This window comes from Mesocricetus auratus, unplaced genomic scaffold (assembly GCF_017639785.1).
Source record: "Mesocricetus auratus isolate SY011 unplaced genomic scaffold, BCM_Maur_2.0 Super-Scaffold_4256, whole genome shotgun sequence".
NCBI classification, from domain to species: domain Eukaryota; kingdom Metazoa; phylum Chordata; class Mammalia; order Rodentia; family Cricetidae; genus Mesocricetus; species Mesocricetus auratus.
In genome coordinates this window covers 123792338-123812161 of record NW_024429182.1, presented here as the reverse complement: position 1 = coordinate 123812161, position 19824 = coordinate 123792338, and the positions used below count along the sequence as shown (strand labels likewise).

The window sequence follows — 19824 nt, the reverse complement described above, 5'->3', positions numbered from 1 at the left end:
GATTAATTTTATGTGTCCACTTCACTCAGCTAAAGGGTACCTGGTAGAAAAACATTACTTCTGGGTGTGGTTGTAAGGGAGTTAGAACTGTATTTGATGGATGAGTAAAGATAATAGTCCTCATCAAGAATGTAGGGGACTGGAGAGGCAGGGATGTGAGCTGGCTTTGAACTGGGATTTTTATCTTCCTTTCTTGCCCTTGGACCTGACACTTCTGATTCTCTGCCCTATGAACCTCAGCTATGACATATTGTCCATGGGTCTTCTGGCTCATCTTAGACCAAATAGCATCCTTTGCTTTCCTGGTTGTCTTACTACAGCTGGCAAGACTGGTGAGACAATTCCTGTCCATGTCCTACTGATCCTATTGTATTTCTACAGAGAGTTAGGGTCTTTGCAAAATCTCTACTGAATAGGAGAGGGTATTTCAGGAAACATCATGTAGTGATTTTTGACCTGGGGATGTTCTGAGTTTCATTGATTCACTCCCCTTTTATAGATTTTTGTGCCACTGTAGAATTAGGGCTAATTGCTTACTACGGCAGGAGTGATATTCCAGAATAGTAATAAAGCTGGGTGAAGCCTGTTTACCACCTACTGCATAACTCTGCCCTGCCACCCTACCCTGTGGCCTCCACTGAGTGGCTTACACTTTATCATCTCCTCTCCAGCTTCATGGGGTAGAGAACTAGAAAGTGACATAGTAGAATATACGCATGTTAAGAGACGAAGGATCTATGCACCAACCTCTCAAATTGAGAAAAAAAATAAGTTGTACCTAAAGTACCTACACACACACACACACACACACACACACACACACACACACACACACACACAAAGGAACAGCACCTATTCCTTCCTCACCAAATATCCTAATGTTGCTTTTTGTTTAGTTTCACGATATTGTTTAGATACATAGACTTCTATTTTGCATATTTACTTTTAAAAAACCTCAGGTGTGGTTGTTGTTGTTATAGTTGTTAACTCAAAAATATTTTCAGAGGCAAAACATCCTGTTGGCAGCTCTGTACCTCCTGCTCTAACATATCCCATCCTGTGACTGTACACACCACCCATGCAATTGCGATCTCCATCATGGACAACTTCTATAACTATATGTACTACTGTGACCATTCTATGAGCCTCCTGGTACACACATGTTAAAAAGTTCTTCCCTGCTTCCCTGACATTATTATGGCGTGTTCTCCTTTTTCATGCCTCACGAAGTATTCTTTGTACAGGTAAAGCCTATTAATAGTAGCCCTGTGTTTCAATACTCTTTTCTTCTTATATTCAAATGTTCCATCTGGGATCACTTTTCTCTTTTGAACTTATACTAGAGGCCTCTGAAGTTAACCTCCCACCCCACTTCCTGACCTGAAAAACCAAAGGTTGTGTTTTCTGCCACAGGTATTTTACCTCTGCTGGAATGCCACATGCAGGGAACAGTTCAATGCATTCCCCGTGTACACATACTTTTACTTACTGTAATACAGTAGTAGAGATTCCACCCATATTATATTAACCAATGATTCCTTCTTACTTAAAATAGAAGTGCTCTCTTTTATTGTTTTAATATATGTATCTGTTTACCAGTTGGTGAACATTTGGGGTGTTTTATAGGTGCTGGCTATTACAAAAAACCATCTGCTGCAATCTATGGGTGTGATTCTTTGCACAGATGCGTATTTTCATTTGTGTGTGTGTGTTAATTGCATACATGTGTTGAGTGTATGTCTGTGGGCATAGGTGTATTTTCCAGTGCATGCATGTGTATAGGCCAGAGGTTGATGCTGGATGTTGTCCTCCATTGACAGGATCTCTCACTGGCCTGAAGATGAGTTTAAACTGCGCTGGCTGTTCAACAAGTCCCCAGGATGCACCTGTCTCTGCCCCCCCCCCACTGTCCAGCACACAGGGATTGCAGAAGCATGCCGCCATGTCTTGCACGCACTGTGTCTTGCATGTGCAATGGGGATCCCAGCTCAGGTCCTCACTCTTGTGCAGATACATTTCCATCTCTGAGATTTCTCCCTAAGCCGTGTTTTCATTTCCCTTAGATGAATTTCTTTAAACTGTGTATCCCATTTTACATTTCTATGTATGTAAAATGTATGCAAAATGTATGCAAGAGGGTCCTAATTACTACGTACCCTCTTCAACATGCTGCAGCAGCCTTTGTGATTTACCCATTCCAATGAATATGCAATGGTACTGGTGGGGGTTTCTTTTCATTCACTTGCTGCCCAGTTTTGCATCTCTTCAGTGAAATGTTTGTTCAAAATTTTATCCGTTTTGCAGTCCTGTTGTTTGACTCATTGAGTGATATTCCTTATATAGCCCAGACACAAGTACTTTATCAGATGGAGGTCCTACATATATTTTTCTCTTCGTGCAGTACCTACTTTTCATTTTCTTGACAGTGTCAGCTTTAGAATAAATCTTTTAAACTTTGATGAACTATGAATTCTCTTTTTCATATATAGCTGTATTTCTTGTGTTTAAATTACCATTATTATTAAATTAGTTTAATAATATTAAATCAATATTTATTAAATTATTATTTTAATAACCTAGGTGTAATCTCATCTTCTTACAGTGTATCTTCATTTTCTCTTGCATCTCTTTTTATCATTCTTCCCCATTTTTTTGCACTTTTACTGCATTTTGTATCTTCTTCTGGCTCTTAGCTTTACCTCTTGGCTTATTTCTTTTAGTTGCTGTGTGCTTTACAACACCCCCTTTATCCTACCATAAATTATCTTTACATACCACATCTCCTGCCATGCCACAGCCTCACCACCAAATGCATATGACCTCTTCTAGAAACCCTTTATGCTATTATCCTCATATTTAATTTTGACATATATGCCTAATAATGCATTACTACTTCTGCTTAGGCAATTTGAAATATCTTTTTATAGTTTGTCCTCTTTGTGAGAGCCCAGCTACATATATTTTAGATGGGCTAGTACTGCTCTCTGTGTCTTGAGTTTTCCCATCATTGGAGTGAGAGTGCCTTGTTACCGTATGCTCTGTTCATTTTGAACAGTTTTCTAGTGCCATACCCTGTTGTAGAATATTATTATAAGATGTGTTACATTTCTTTATGCTGTGGTACACTTGTTTAATGATGCAAAGATGTGTGGCATTCATTTATGTTGTATTTGTTTAGCTCTGTGAGGCTGTCACTTTGCCTGCCTAAAACATCTGATTGGTGAAATAAAGAGCTGAATGGCCAATAGCACGGCAGAAGAAAGGATAGGTGGGGCTGGCAGGCAGAGAGAGCAAATAGAAGAAGAACATGAAATTGGGAATGAGAAAAGGGGAAGAGGAGGATGGGGGGGGTGAACTGCCGTCAGCTCCACAGCCAGACATGAGTAAGAAGGAAAGAAAAGATACACAGAAATAGAGAAAGGTAAAAACCCAGAGGCAAAGGGTAGATGTGAAAGCCTAGGAAAAGTGGCAGGGAATAAGGCCAGGTACTCATAAGTAATAATAAGTCTCCATGTGATTATTTGGGAGCTGAGCTGGGTGGTGCCCCCTCCCAGAGAAAAGAGTAAAAAAGCAACCAACTATAATACATTCCAATTCAGTTATATAATCTTAATCCAATTCAAAAAGACTACTCTAAAGTTTATGTCTTCCTTAAACCTCCCATTTTTCTCAGCACATTTATGCTTTTATCTACCTGCTTGACTATAGAGAGTATATTTGTATACAACAAATTCATACTGTTTTAATGTCTCCTATCTGCTGCATCTCTGTATGCTTTTTATGTTCACATTCAATGATTCTTATTTTGGTTGTGTTCCTGGTATTTACTTGTCTGGCACTTTTTGGTTGGATGTCAGTTATCTAAAAAAAAACCAAACTGTAATTGTTGGTTGTCAATTTTGTCTTTCTTTAAATCGTCTGTGGTTTCATTCTGCCTCACAGGTTAGTTGGAATCAGATCCTTCCAAGCTTGATTTTAGGCATTGTTGGGGAGGATTCAGAGTATCTGTCAGACCAGCAGCATCACCCGGGAAGCCCATCAGCTAGAGAAGATAAGACCACAAAAGATTCTGGAGATGGATCCATCACTCACAAAGTCTCTTCTCGGCTGACGCCTATGCTGACAGTTCTGCCATGAGAGGATAGTTTTCATTGCCTGCGAGACTTCACCCCTGTAACAGATAGTCCCCATACATCATTTCTCCCCGTCTACATTCTCCCAGAGCTTGTTCTTGCAGCGTCACTGGCACCGTCTGCAAAGCTACACTCTTTTTTTGGTTTGGTTTGGTTTGGTTTTTTTGGTTTTTCCAGACAGGGTTTCTCTGTATTGTTTTGGAGGCTGTCCTGGAACTAACTCTGTAGACCAGGCTGGCCTCGAACTCACAGAGATCCACCTGCCTCTGCCTCCCGAGTGCTGGGATTAAAGGCGTGTGCCACCAACGCCCGGCCCAAAGCCATACTCTTATTCCTTTCTGCAGTCTTAGATGTTTACATGGGCTTCCAGATTTTACTGGGTTTAGAAAGTCACTGTTCTGTGCTCCCCTGGTGCATGCAATAGGTTCACATATATTTCTTCCTGCCAGTCTCCTTATTGCAGTTCATCAGAACTTTGGCAGTAACAATTTTGCTCTTGGTTACAGAACCAAATTGGTCCAATTCTTGTTGAACCACAGGAAATAAGTTGCTGCCTGTTTCCAGAAGTTGGATAGTTTTGAGTGTACACAGTTCAATTCCTAGGCAAAGCTCCACAGGGCTCCTTGTGGCTCTCTCGAACTCTTTATATGGCTTATCATTACTATTACTGTCACTCTGCCCCCTGTATTCTGGCCATTTGGCTCCTCACGTCTATCTCTGTCCCTTCAACTTAGTAAGAGCACTAGCCATAGCCTGAGTCCTGGCCCCTTTGGTGTGAGGTGACATATATAGGGCCTGTTTGGTTTGTTACTCTTATAAGTAGATCGCTACCCTTGCCTGCCGGGTACCCAGCTCCTAAAAGTTGATTTATCAGGCCAGGGATGTAACTCAGCTGGTAGAGTGCTTGGCAAGCATGCCCAAAACCCTTTTGTTTGATCCCCAGGGCTACATACACCAAGTGTGATGGTGTTTGCCTATAATCCCAGCACTTGGGACCTAGGATGATCAGGAGTTCAAGGCCATCTTGAGCTATATAGCAAGTGCAGACCAACCATGAAACCCTGTCGACTTTTGCTTTGTGTGTTTTACCTGATTCCTTACTTAGAGCAAAGGTATAAGAAGGGGACTAGAGAGATGGCTCAGCAATCCGATTGCTCTTCCAGAGAATTGGGGTTTGATTCCCAGCACCCGTGGGATACCTCTCAGCCATCTGTAATTCCAGTTCCAGTAGACCTAACACCCTCCTCAGGTCTCCATGGGAACCAGACATGCACGTGCTGTACACACTTACATGCAGGCAAAACACCTACACTTTTAATCTTTTAGTTTTGTTTTTTAAAAGTATAAGGCAATCTCTGTCCCTCAACTTTGACCAAAACTGGAAGCAGAGGACCATCAAGTTTAAATGTCAACCTTTGTCTTCTTTTTCTGAAATATTTGGTTCCCGCAGGGATCTTCGTGTTCTTCAGCTTCAGATTGGACTTCTATACTTTGAAATTTATTTAACGTTTGTATCTGAACATTGCAGTATCTAAACTCTTTAGGGGTCTTGGGTTTCCCTGCCTCCTGGCTCTCACTCAATGTATCTTACTTTGTTTTCTGATTTTATTTCTTAATGAGCTGCTTATTTTCATCTAGAACTCTAGCTGAGACCAAGGATGAGGATATATTGGAATGGCTCTTTAGTCTTGGCCGACACTGGTGGAAAGCACCGTCCCCTAAAGCTAAATTCTCAAGTTGAGTTTTATTGACTTCCTGGAAGGCAGCTTGGAGGAGAGCAGATAAACAAAAGGTCTGGTTCCTCAAAATTTCTCACCTCCTAAGTTCAATTCCAAGGTGTATTTTTGCAGTCCCCTGAAGGTGAGAAAGTGGGATTTGTCTAGTTCAACATTCAAACAATGTGGCTCTTTATTATCCCAGCTGTACTGAATATGTCTCCTACCCAAATCTCTTATTTGCATGAATACAGGACACTAAATTTAGGAGCATGCAATGACCTTAGCAAATGACTTGAATCAAAAACTAGAAGAAGCAGGTGGTGGCCTACAACTGCAGCATTCATGCACGAGGTCTCAGACAGGAGGATCACAAGTTCCAGACCAGCCTGTGATATGGTGAGACCTTGCTTCCTACTTAATTTTATGCTGCTGTAATAATACAGTAACCAAAAGCAACTTGGGAGAGGAATGCATTTCTCCTACACTTCCATGTCATAAGCCATAATTGAGGGACATCAAAGCAAGGACCCTAGGCAGAATCTGGAACAGAAACAAAAGCAGAAACCAGGCAGAAACACTGCTCTCTGGCTTGCTCAACAGGCTTGTTTATGGCTGCCTTTCTTATATGCCCAGGTCCTACCTGCCTAACACTGATCCTGCCCACATTGGTCTGATCCCTCCCTACAGCAATTAGAAATTGAGAAAATGCCCCCACAGACGTGCTCACAGGCCAATCTGATAGAGACAAATCTCCCCAGTGTGTTTGATTCCTTCTTCCCAGATGACACCATTGTGCCAAACTGACAAACACCAACACACATTGCATGTAAAAAAAAAAAAAAGCCTATTGGTTATTGGTTCTATTTACTGCTCATCTGCCCCTATGTTCTTTAATATTTTATGCATGCACTTAGGAAGCTTTTAACATAGTTATCAGATACAACTTGCTATTTCAGTAAGTCTAGATGTAGAGTTCATACTATGAGCTGAAAACACATTTCAGTGTGTTAACTATGATTGTAGGGTGTCACACGGATATCTTAATGAAGTTCCATCTTGACACTGTAAGCCTTTCTATCTCAAGTCATGGCTTTCCCTTACGTGATCTAAAAGCAAAGAGGAAAACCCATTCACCTGACTTGAATGTTTATTCTAGAATCTAGCTTCTTTGTTCATTTGAATCTTTTAAACGAAAGATTCAGACTTACTTGTCTTGGCACTTGGTCTTAGGTGACCTGCTTCTCCTTTATGTCATCATGTGCTTACCTCTCATATACACTGCCCCTTCCTGGGCTACACACACGTTCACCAATCAATCTGGGGCCCCTTGAGTACAGCACTGTGTCAGTGATTCTCCACATCCCCAGTATTCTCTCTCTGGAAGACCCTTTCCTCCTCTCTCACTGACGTTGTTTAGTTTGAGGCAACTTTTTGTGGGGTTTTTTATTTTGTTTTTCTTTGTCATAGGTAAACTTTGCAATATGTCCTTATGTTCCCACACAGTTTGAGGATTTGAGCTGAGAACTCATGAAAGTGTATGACTGAATTTGACAAGAGCTAATGTTGGGCTTGATCAGAAAGAAACTATAATTTTGATTTCACAATAATCCGATGAGTTGGTAGTCTTATCTCATCCCCATGAAAAGTTGGTCCCTTGAGCCCTGCTTTTGTGGTAATCCTCAAGTAGCACAGAGTGTGCTGGGGTCCTTTTGTCTCAAAACAGTCTCATCTCCAAAGTTGCAGTGTGTTTTCCGATGACAGAGTGCATTCCTCTCTGCATCCACTGGAATGTCACCTATGACTCCTGCCAGGGCCTGCTGACTTCCTATGCTGACTGCCCCTTTCTCTCTGCGTGGATTCTTTGCTGGCCTCCCAAGAATGGTCAGAAAGTGCAGAGGGAGAAGCAAGGAGGAGAAGCAAGCAAGTTTCTACTCACCTAGCCTCTCAGCAGATGACCTCAGGTTCTGAGCCTGGAAGACGGCTCTAGTCAATGTTTTCTCTGACCCCATACTGCTCAGACGCTGAACTGCCTCTGGGACCTCCTGTGTGATCAGTGTGTACTTTACCAGATGGCCTCGTGCTCTTGAAGTTTTTAAGAACCCAGTGCCTATAGCTTCTCTCCATAAAGGTCAATTTGCCCACAGAATAAGCACTTTTGAACAAACTCATAGATTGTTTCACCTTCATTTTTCACATATAGCGCCTCTCTAGTCCAGAAAATCCGACACACTGCAAAATGCTTACCCTGGCAAAGCCTTGCTACCCACACTGGACTGGCCCATTGCTTTCCTTCGCTCAAAGGCCCAGTCCACAATAAGACCAGTGGCAACACACAGCAAGTTTTCTACATGACTTTTTGTGCCATGTTGCCTTTGTTCTATATGAAGTTCACAGAACAGCTCTTGTCAAAAATTTCTAAAGTTAAAAAAAGTCATTAATTAAAAGATGGGCAAATGATCTGAAGCTACAAAGAATAAAAATTGCTGATAAATATATGAAAAAAATGCCTGATTTCTTAATTATCAGAGTAATGTATAGTGTACACTGTTCTCATTTGTCACACTGGACCCCACTAATATGTTCAGTTAATATGCATTAAAGATAATCCTGTGAGATCCCTTTCGTGACTCATTTGTATGCATGACGAGGTGAGAGGCCCCAGGGTCATCTAACCAGCTATAATAAAATGGGACATTCAGACCTGTTCTAGGTGGCCATTGGATTGTATAGCACCTTCTGGCCGAATGCCTTAACTGGAAACAAGAGGAGTCCCCTTTGGAAATTGTGTTGGGAAAAGTCATGAGAAGTTGAAGGGCAATGGCAGTCTGCAGAAGGGTGCACTCGATGCATGGGCTGGCACACTGATCCATGAAAAGAAACCCACGCTTTCAACATAGTGGCCTCACACACTCCCTGTAGGAGCCCCTTTTTAGGATTGCTGTCTTCATCCAAGCCTGCCCATAGTCTAACTGGCTAATTATGTCCTTTTCCTACACAGCCAACATCCTGTCTCCCTCCTACAGATGACTGACCTGTAGTCTCATACTCATCCAGCCGTCAGGCAAACTGGCCTCCTGAATTGCATTGCCGCCAAAAAAGCAGCTCCCTGACCTCTCTTTAGAGACTCTATCTAGTTCCATCACCAAACGATCCTGTCAGCGGCTCAGTCCTCCCATGTGACCAGTCAAAGGACCACTTCCAGATAACTCGCAGGACACATCCTGTCAAATAGCAAAGGTATGTGAAGATCCCGGGCTTTTGGGGACCTAATCATCTCCTCCATACTAGGTTGTCCAGCACCATGGACTTGCAGGGTGAACAGAAACATGACAAACACATTGCAACACCTCCAGGCCCCGTCAGGGAAATCAGCTTAGAGAAGGACTCCACGTGTACCAGTCACCCCTCTCCATTTCTTAATGTTCTAGCTGCATAGTGGTGGTGCACAACTTTAACCTCAGAGGCAGAGGCAGGCAGTTCTCTGTGAGTTCAAGGCCAGCCTGGTCTACAGAGTAAGTTCCAGGACAGACTCCAATGCTACAGAGAAACCCTGTCTTGAAAACACACACACACACACACACACACACACACACACAAAAGTTACTTTCTGAAAGGCACAATTCTTATATTTAGACTACAGTTGGCCACTTATAAAATACAGGTGGGCTGGGGTAACCAGAATTTAATCTATGAAAACAGGATACCAAACACAGTTTCTCCACTCCTTCCCGGGATCTGCCTCATCATTCCTCTCCCAAATACTTTAAATTCTTTGACTTTCTTTGACTTATCTTTAGCAGGCCAGTCAGACACAATCCACACTGGCAATGAATCGAGTGAGAGGGGTAAGTGAACATTTCAAGGCGCAGGCTGTGAGTTCTTGAACCTGCTTCAGCATCTTTCTGGAGTCAGAAGTTCGGAGTTAGGATGCTCAGCTGTCTCCCTTTACGTAGAGGGCTGTGGCTGGAAATTTGTGGCGCTCCCTTCTACTCCCTCAGTTGTTTTTACTTCTTGAGGCTGTGAATAGCATTAACAAGCAGAGAAAGCCATGCTACCGCTATGTTGATGATGGGACTCCTCCCTTTTCCAGACAGCTCCAGATGGGCTTTCACTGGGCTTTTTAAAGCTAATGCAAAACTGGAGCTGATGTTTCTTCTGTCACCCTAAGGATGAGAAGTGGTGAGCTGCTTCTCCTAAGATAGCTGGCAGGGGGTGCTGGGGGGTGGTCACAGGGTCAGGAATGGGGTGGAGCCTGGAAGTGAAGTGTGTGCCCCCCCCCACACACACACAATGTCCTAGAACAGATTTGCCTCCCTTGGCTGCCAATGTCTCCTCGTCTCACTCTGGGAATGTTTTCACGGCACACATTGCAAAGTTGTGTTTTTCCTTTTAAACACAAACACGTTTTTTAAATAGCCTGGGTTTTCTTCATGCCCTGTGGTCATGAGCCTCACTTCTGCGAGGTCCATGTGCCCGGTGACTCAAGGATCCCCCAAGAGGTTGAGACAAGTTCTGTCAGTTGGCTTATCCCAAATCATAAGACATTCGACTTTTGAGGAGACACCCCACCCCAAGCCCAGTCATAACCACTTGCTTTCCAAACAGCAGGAATTATGAAAACAGAGATGGTGGCAGCCCCAAGGTGGGGACGTGTAGGTTCCACAGACCCACCAGCATCACATCCCTCAGAGGAGCTGTTCCGTAAAAGGAGGGAGTCATACTGCCTCCTGGGGACAAGCTCACTATCACCAACACTGGAAGCCATCTTCTCCTCTGTGAGACTCTTCTGTGTCCCTCCAGTCCCCTCCCCCCACACCACCTCTAGCCTCTCTGTGCAGAAACTGGCATCCATATTTCTGTTAGGACCTCAGATCATATCTTCAATTGAAAATGGTAAGGCCAACATGCCTTCCTACCGAATTACAGATTGAGAGAGAGAGAGAGAGAGAGAGAGAGAGAGAGAGAGAGAGAGAGAGAGACTAACCAAGAGCAACCACAGAAAATGAACACCGGTTGGCAATTTCTTTCAGTGCATAAAGCTAGCTCAGTAAGAAAACCCATAGCTGGTGCTTTTTTTGTTGGGTTTTTTGTTTGTTTTTGTTTTTTTGCCACAAGAAGTAAAGTTGCTTTGTTTCCTTTAAAAAAAATAGATTTTAACCCTCACCCTTCAGTGCCACTTAATGAGGCAGTCAGGACCCACCCAAATACTTACTACCTTGGATACTGGACAGCTGCCCTAAAGTGAGCATGAGGATCATCCCCCAGCCCCATTCCATTCGAGTACCAAAATCCCCAGTAACAAGAGCCCAGGGAAACTGGGTGGATGGAGACCATGGCCCAGGCATAGAGAGCCTAGCCATAAAATTCCAAGGGAGAGAAAACACACACACACACACACACACACACACACACACACACACACACACCTTAGATGCAGTTTGTGGTACAGACTATAGCTTGCAAACCTCCTAGTCACATCAACAGAAATGCAGGTTTGGGAAACATCTCAAAGCAATATTTAAATACCTACTACAAGCTGGGGGAGTCGGCCAGAGAAACAACCACCAATGTACATTGGCAAATGCTAAACTTGAGCGTATTTCTGGGGCTAGGGGCTAAGAGAAGGCAGACAGACCGATGCACACATAGTTTGTGTAAACAGACTCATCTGTACAAACCCTAAGAGTTAAATGCTGGGCAGTATAGCATCATTTGAGCTTGCATTGGATGCTGTACATGGCCTCAGTCCTTGAAGCACTATATAACCCTGAGTTTAACTACACTGATAGGCTCCAAATACACAATGCCATGATGATTATAGTCAAAGAACCAGACTTTGAGTTTTCATACTACAAACTAAGCATTTGAATCACTTTCAGAATGTGTATGCTAGACCCCAAATTCTTAATGTGATAGCAACGAAGGTGGGTCCTTAGGGAGGTAATCTGACAGTGGGGATGCTGCCCTCATCAAAGCAGCCATGAGAGAGATGCTCTCACACTCTCCCATAAATACAAGAAGATGGCAGGCAAATAAAAAACCAGTGGAAGCCGGGCATTGGTGCACACGCCTTTAATCCCAGCACTCGGGAAGCAGAGGCAGGCGGATCTCTGTGAGTTCAAGGCCAGCCTGGTCTACAGAGCTAGTTCCAGGACAGCCTCCAAAACAATACAGAGAAACCCTGTCTTGAAAAAAAAACAGTGAACCAGACACCAAAATACAAGACTGCTGGCCCCTTGACCTTGTATTTTCCAGCCTCTGACATATATAAACAAGCAAACAAACAAATAAATTCTTGTTGATAAACAACTTTGTTATTCTTCTGACAGCAGCCCAGGCATAATAAAAACAAACTGGTTGCTAGAAATGGGATGCTGTGGGAACAAATATCTAAAAATGCAGACCTGGCTTTAGGATGCAATGATAAGAGGTAGAAGGTTTTGAGGTGTTTGCAAGATGGACTCAGTCACAGATGGGAAAAGCTAGGGAGAAGGTTTTGATCTCCCTTGAAAATGGGCCCATAATCCCAAACAGGATGCTGGTTGGGATGGACGGCAAAACCCGTTCTGATGCTCTCTCGGGAGGAAATGAGCACAGTGCTGCTGAACAAAGGATAAGAAGCCATCGTTGTGACATCACTGTGACACATGGCAAAGGCCTGGCTAGTTCCGTTTACATCTTAGCACCCTGTGGACGCTAAGACTTGACTGCCAATGAGTTGCTGGCTGGCTTGAGGACACATTCAGAGTGTTGAAGGGCAGCTTGCTTCCCCGACTGCCTGCAGATACAAGAAGAGGGAGACATGAGCTGAAGAGGGAACTGTGAAGCGAGAAGAAACCAGAATGTGAAGATTTGGGTATTCTGAGCCTTTCTGCATTACAGAAAGGGAAGACAAAGACTCACTGCTTTACCCTTATGTTGTTTTTTGGAGTTGAGGACAGGCCTTATCCAGCACCCACATAGTCACTGGGTTGGGGGTGGGGACGACTAGGACATTTCTGAGCAAGTCCCTTCATGATTTGCTCTTGTCCTACCGACCTGGAAATGGCATCTTCGTTAGATAAAGCCACTTTCAAACATGAAAGGTTACACTATAAGCTACATATTGGTTGGGAGCGGTGAGGGGATTGGGGGGGTGGGAGGGGGAACAGGCATGACCTTCCACAAAAAAAAAAAAAAAAGCTTACTTACATTCAGTGAGGCTGAAGTTGGAGCCATGGCATTTGTTGCCTGGCTTAAGATGAGGTGTCCCACAGACTCAATTTTGCCTTTCTCACCACACCTTTGAAGAATACAAAGATCATCATGCAGACTTCTCTTGGCAAACTTGAGGGGACCGGCTATGGGAATATCATAATTCCTAGGTGCTGAACACTGTGTGATAGGACAGAGAACACGAGGAGACATGTGGAAGGTCAGTGGTCCTCCGCTCGATCATGCCCTCATCCCAGCCTTTGCGTGATGCTGGCAATCAATGGAGGCAGTCTCTGGCTCCAGCATCTGTACTGCTCAGGATCCAACTGGAAGCACCCATGCCTCCAACAGCACTTAAGGTGAAGCTCAGACTGTGTCTGGGCTTTCTGTGGCCGCTGTTTTACCATCAGCTTCATACTGTTCCAATAACTTCAGGTTTAAAACATGCTGTGAAGTCTTAACTGCAAGTGCCTGTCCCCTTATTTTACTTACTCGTCCTTTATTCTAGGCTGGTGTCACCTGCTCTTCCAAAACAATGAAACACCAATCCAAAGACAGAATTTCTTTGCAAAGCTGCTACCCTTTGACTGGATGCTGTTGGGCACATCGGTGCATTTGGGAAGTACTAACCACTCCGTGACTTGATGTCTTCCTTCCACACGATGCCAGAATCCTTCCATTATGGCTTCCTGTGAACAGCGCTTTCAGTTGGGTCCAAAGCATCACCACCCATTGAGGCTCTGAGGAAACAGGGAAAAGGGAACTAAGAAGTGGTGCTCCTTTCCACCATCCTGATACCTCCTCTCCCTGGCCTCCGCGACTCAAGTGTCCCAAACCTTCCTCATGATTGCTACTGCCGGCATTTGGCCTTTCAGCACGCTGAAGCATGACCTTTGGCGTATGCCCTGGGGACGCAGTCTGCAGCTCTCTTCAGACCCTTTGCTTTCTCCTCAGTAATCTCAGTCATCTCCCATTTCCCTTCCTGTACAACTGCAAAAGCCATCGGCTCACTTAGCTAAAGCAAACACTGTACACAGATCCTATTAAAAGTGTTCGCGAGCTCATCTGCCATATAGTGGTATGGGTAAGGGAAAGATGCTGGCAGTTGGGAGAACGAGCCCTGAGATTATAAGAGTGGGAGAGCTGTCCCTGCCCCTCACCAGCTGCAGCACTCAAGAGAGTGGCCTCTGCACCTCGCCTGGGCAGCACAGTAGAGCTGGTCCTGGTGATGCAGATGCAGGTGAGCTAGAGAGCTGGCCCCAAGGGTGTGAAACCAGGGAGATTGGCCCCATTCCTTGTTCATTGCTGCATGGGGTAAACTAGCTGGGGCAGTACTGGAGAGCTCACCCTGGTGGTAGCAGAGGAAGGTGGGAGCCAGGAAGGCCAGCCCTACAGCTACCCAGTCCTGGAGCCATGGCTATGAGTTGGCCCACCCCAACATCCACCTCATCTACAGTCTACTGGAGCACGTGAGGGGGCCAGTGCCACAAACCCAAAGCTGCGGGATGTTCACCATGCAGGACAACAGATTGACCAAGAAAAGTCACAGTAAGAGTTCAGTATCGGTTGTCCAGCAGAAACCAGAGGCCTTGAACCAGACTAGTGACTCTTTGCAATGAACACTTACAAGTAAAGATATATGGACTAAAGGGTTTGCTGTGTGTTTCTCTATGTTACACCACAGCTCCCATGATGAGATTTTCTTCCCCCCTCTTTTATTTTATCCTAAATTTTATTGGGGGAAGGAAAGTGTCGAGGGGGGGAGGGCAGAGGGGGGAGGGGGAGGGCAGATACAAAGGGACAGGGGGATGAATGCAATTGAGATACATTATGTGAAAGACACAAAGAATGAGTGAATAATTACTCACAGAAACAGGTGTCAACCAAACTTCATTTCAAATGTAGACTCCTCCCCTTCCTTGTCTTCCCTTCTTGGATGAAATAGACCCCCCATCTCTCTTCCTATACCCTTTCCTTAAAGAGGAGCCCCCTATCCTCTCACCTGAAGGCCATCAGAGAAGTGGACCATCTCTCCATTGCTTCCTTCAGTCCCTTTAAGTACAGCTGAGAAATGTTTATCAGGATGCGACTTGACTATATCCAGCAGTGGCCAATGTCTTCGCCAACTGGCTGCTTCTTTCTCTCTACATTTCCTCACAGTAACCAAGACATCAGCACACACAAGGCATGGTTCTGAAGCTCCAGAGGCCAGCTGAGGGTCACTGGGTTTGGCACTGGCCATGTGAGGTTTATCACAGTCTGCACATGCAGGTTTCTTGTCAAGCAATGGCAGTGCACAACCTTAATCTCAGCGCTCGGGAAGCAGAAAGAGAGACGCATGGATCTGTGTGAGGCCAGCCTGGTTTACATAGCAAGTTCCAGGCCAGCCAAGGCTACATAGTGTGACCCTGCCTTAAAAAAAAAAACCCTGGATGACATGTAGACTGGTTTGATTGATGCTCTACTGTGCAGCTCAGAGGGGACAGACCACCTCCTTCTCCTGAATCCTGTTTTGGATTCAGGCCATTTTAGCACATGCACCACAGTGCCACTGACAACTTATTCCACAGGGGCCTTCACAGCCGGGGGCTCACCAGGCTCTGCTACCCTGGGACATCTCCCTATAATGTCCTTCAATTCATCAAATATTTATTGAAAACCCACATTTCTGAGCAACCAGAGGGATGCATGCCTGGCTCTCCTGTTTTTGCAGTTCACCGAGGGCATTTACCATGACCTTCTTCAGAAAGGATCTCCAAAGGGATGGTTTCCACTGAACACGGTTTAAAACAGCTGCCCGCACTGAAATCATCTCTGGATATTCAGCTTGCCAAAAGTCTGGCATTGCCTCATCACTTTCGAAGTTGGCCTGCTGGGTCCCAACCTCAGACGTATCTTCTGTCCCTTGGGCTGCTAGTCACAGCTGCTAGGTCTTTCCTACTCAACACAACCGTCACCTACCACCTGGCCCAGACAGACATGTCCCATCATATGATACAGGGCAATCAAATGCCCTGCACGTACAAATGGAAAAAAGAAACAGTTCTTCCTCACTAAGGACTTTGGGTATCTCTGCTCCACAAAAGTGCAGCAGACTCAAGACATGGGGTCCCCACACCAGCTCAGTGGGTTCACCTGGGGAGGTAGATAGAACTATTTGTTTTACAAGTATGGACATTGATGCCTACAGTATCCTCAGAAAGCCTTAAGAGAAAATCATTTTCCACCAAGAACCTACTCTATAACCCCAAACATCCTTTTTTCCCAATTTGACTGTTCAGCACCCTGCCTCCTGTCAGCCTCATCAGAGCTCTCTATAAAAGACCATCCTGTTGTTCCTACCGTTTTCTCCCTCCGCAGCCTTAGTCATCATTCTTAAGACATGTTTTGGCTGTCTCTTCAAAAAGGATGGTCAGCTTTATTCACACAAGTACTATCTCCATCCCACGCACCAGCCCCAGTCCATGAGAGATGCTGCAATAAATATCTGTGGCCTTCTGGCTCCTAATTTTGTATCCCTTCCATTCTGATAGCCGTACTTGCGAAACAGTTTCTCCAAAAGCTCCTGGTGTACGATTCCAAAATGGAATTTTATCAATACTTTCATTTTTTTTAAACTTTAGACATAAAACTTTATAAGCAACGTGAGGTCACAATAATTGGAGATGTGGTTTGGGCCCATAAGGACTATTTCATATAAATGGGCAATACCTATTGACGTCATGGCAATATCAAGTAGCACTTGTGGCATACCTGGCTTTTCTAAGCCACACACCAAAGGGGGATCTGAAAAATATGAGCTCTCCCTTCCCTTGACCTGCTACCCACTATTGCAGCCAGGGCCTCAAGCCTACAACTTTGCAGAACTGGATCGCCTCGATACAGGGAAGGAGAGTCACCCAACGGGACTTCTAGCCGGGGTCTGTCTGGAATGGTTGTGACCAGCTTGTGGATCCAGAGACTAAAGGCAGCCCTCCTAGCGTGAGCTTTCTCATGCCTGGCCAGGTGCCAGATGGCTGCTTTTTCTGCACAGGAGACTCTTTACTCACAGACCACACGGGCCCTTTCAAGCTTCTCTCAGGTTGCCTCTCCACATTCACGTTTCTCAGGACCCTTTGGAAGACTTGGGTAGTTCCTAAGACTGGTAAGTGGGTCTCAGAAAGCCCTTGTGAGGCCTAGCATTGGTAGTAGCAGCCATCAGGCCTGGTCAGCACGCCCCCTTCCTAGACCAGCCTTCGCTAGTCTTCCTCATTCCATCTTCTTCCTTTTGACTTTTTAAAAACACAAAACTATGCCGGGGGGGGAACACAAACCTTTCTGCCTATCTCAGTTCCATGAGTCCCGTGGACTAGACTCCTAGACTCCTTGGAGCATGTCTAGAGGGCTGGATATGCCCACGATAAACCATCTCCTCCTTCCCTTTCCTGCATTCATTCTACACCAGCCTTCCTGTCGCATGCTTCCAATGCCTATTTTCTTCCCGTAGTTCAGCTTCTTAATGTCTACCATGCCACTACAGACTATCCCCCAGCTCCAATCCCTCTGCCCTTCTATTTTCTTGAGTGTGTACCTCCCTGGCTTACACTCACCCCAACATGAATCCTGCAGTCAGAGGAAGAAATGCTGCCACCAGGCTTTGAACCTCCTCGGGCTTCTCCGTGTCTACTTCTAACAACCAGATAGTCTTCTCCCTGCCACCAGATCTACAAGGCTTTGCCAGAGCCAGCTCTGGCCTTCTGTCCCCAGATGCTAAGAGAACCCATGCCCTTTGGCAGAAACCAACCTCTCCCTATCTCTTACATTTGGAGTGAAGGAGACATGGCTTTTTACGACACCATCTCCCTAAAGCAAATCAGGATGGAGCCAAAGATAGGCTTTCTCTTGCCTTCTGATGTGATATAATGGTACCCCTGCTGCTCTCCTGGCTTTCTTACACTTCTCCCTTTGAGAGTTCCTCCTCCTTTGCCCAATCCCAAAAAGCACCTGCTTTTCTGTGTATGACACAGTAGGTTCATCTGGGCCTGTGACCTAATTATACCCAAAAGCAAGTAATTCCCTAATGCCTGTATTCTGGCTGGCTGGCCCCTTTCTATAACTTCCATCCCTTAATAGCAAAGAGGTCAAAGGCACACCTCAACACGCCCAAGTCTCAGGACTGTGTTGCATAGGCTCGTCCCTGCCCAGGCATTGCTTCTGACGCATAGAACTCCCTGGCCCTATCACTCATCTTTCCTCGGTTTTTTTTTTTTCACTTTATTTCTTCCCCAGGCATCTGCCCTGTTCTGTGGACTTCAAGAGCAGCCTCCATTCCTGCCTTCTTGTGGCGGCAGCACTATCTCCTCTTTAACAGGGAAATCGAAATGTGATCATACAATCCCCTCTGCTTAAAAGCCTTCAACAGTACAGCATCCTCAAGTCTTCTAGGATAAAAATGAAAACACTGAATTTAGTCTGGAAGTTTCCACGGCGTCTTAGCTTCTTTTCTGGACCAGAAGCTGTCACCATTATTATACACACTCATTCAAGCCAGGTCAAGCCCCAAGGATAAAGAGCGCATTGCTGTTTCCATAGCGCTTTTGTGTGTATTCCCAGCACCTAGATGAGGCCTGGTGCATCAGGAATGAGGAAAGGACAAAGTACGCCCTGCCCAAGAGGAAAAGCGAGCAGGATAAGCATTGGAACTCAAAGACAGCCCCTGATAGTCTCTAGTTCCCAGGTAGTAGATATCTGGCCTTCGTTAAAGACATAACAACGGGAAGGGGCAATTTTCCCAATAGCAACAGAAACTCAGAAGAGAGCTGGGTAAGCCTAAATTTGGGGGGCGTGGGGGTTCTGAGTGTTCAACATCCTGGGAAAAGTCATGATAAATGACATGAAAAGTCATGGTAAATGGCATATTTCAGTATCTGAGACTTCAGCGTTGCCTTTACACTTCCAAGGCCCCGGTGCTCGCGATAGAGGAACAGAAGTTCTGTGTAGCCTTGAAGTGGAGGTTGCTCTGGGGCACCTGCAGCCTGAGGTCAAGAGCTTCCCGGGCAGGTGGGCCAAGTGAGGCCACAGACAGTCTTTTGGTCAACAACTGTCCTCAGCTGGCTCTGCCAGTGCATCCAGAGGTTTCTTCTCAACTAGGAGAATCCAGTGAAATTCTTCTGAAGCCATCACAGAAAGATCACATAAAGTCAAAAGTCTTTAAAATTTTGGTTAGAAAAGCTAACAGCTATGTACTTCTGAAAGGTTGCAGGACACTAAAGGCTGAGCCCATTAGGAAGGTGGCACCTGGACCCTGCCCTGGGCTCCCTCTGGTACTCTAGTACCAGGACAGCAACCCCTGAGAATGTTAAAGGTGGAACATTCTGGTGGCAGTTGAAAGTAACAGTTGAAGATGAGGCCCAGAGCGGGGCAGGAGGTATAACTTACTAACTCCCTACAGAGCACCTGCAGAGATGTGGATGCCCCAGCGAGCCCCACAGCCAGGAAAACACAAGGCTGGAGAGGAGGTTCACTGTGGGGAAAGGAGAACAATGACATGAGGCCTAGGAGCATGTGAGGGGAAGGAAAAGTGCAGAGAACCAAGGGGCTGAAGACTCAAAGGAACCAATCAGCCGGAATGCAAACTAGTCACTCTGTGTGACTCTGATGAGGGCCAAGCCTGGAGTGGAGCCCCTCAGCCTCTTTCCCCAGCCACTGGGCCAACAAGTTCTTTCAGAGTTGGCCTCTGTCTCGAGATACCGGCCTCTCTGTCAGTACAAATTAAAACCAGCTTCAAATACCATTCTTTC

General features: G+C 45.2%; 1 long non-coding RNA gene across 2 annotated transcripts; it reads right to left on the bottom strand.

Moving 5' to 3' along the window:
* Nucleotides 1–11983: 11983 nt before the first annotated feature.
* Nucleotides 11984–17343, bottom strand: LOC121133560. Of its 2 annotated transcripts, XR_005870447.1 has the most exons (4): nucleotides 15048–17343; nucleotides 13676–13785; nucleotides 13043–13225; nucleotides 11984–12629 (listed from the first exon to the last, which is right to left on the bottom strand). It is a non-coding gene; the product is annotated as an uncharacterized LOC121133560 (long non-coding RNA). The 2 variants fall into 2 exon arrangements; XR_005870446.1 differs by having other exon boundaries at nucleotides 13043–13785.
* Between the last annotated feature and the right edge of the window lie 2481 nt (nucleotides 17344–19824).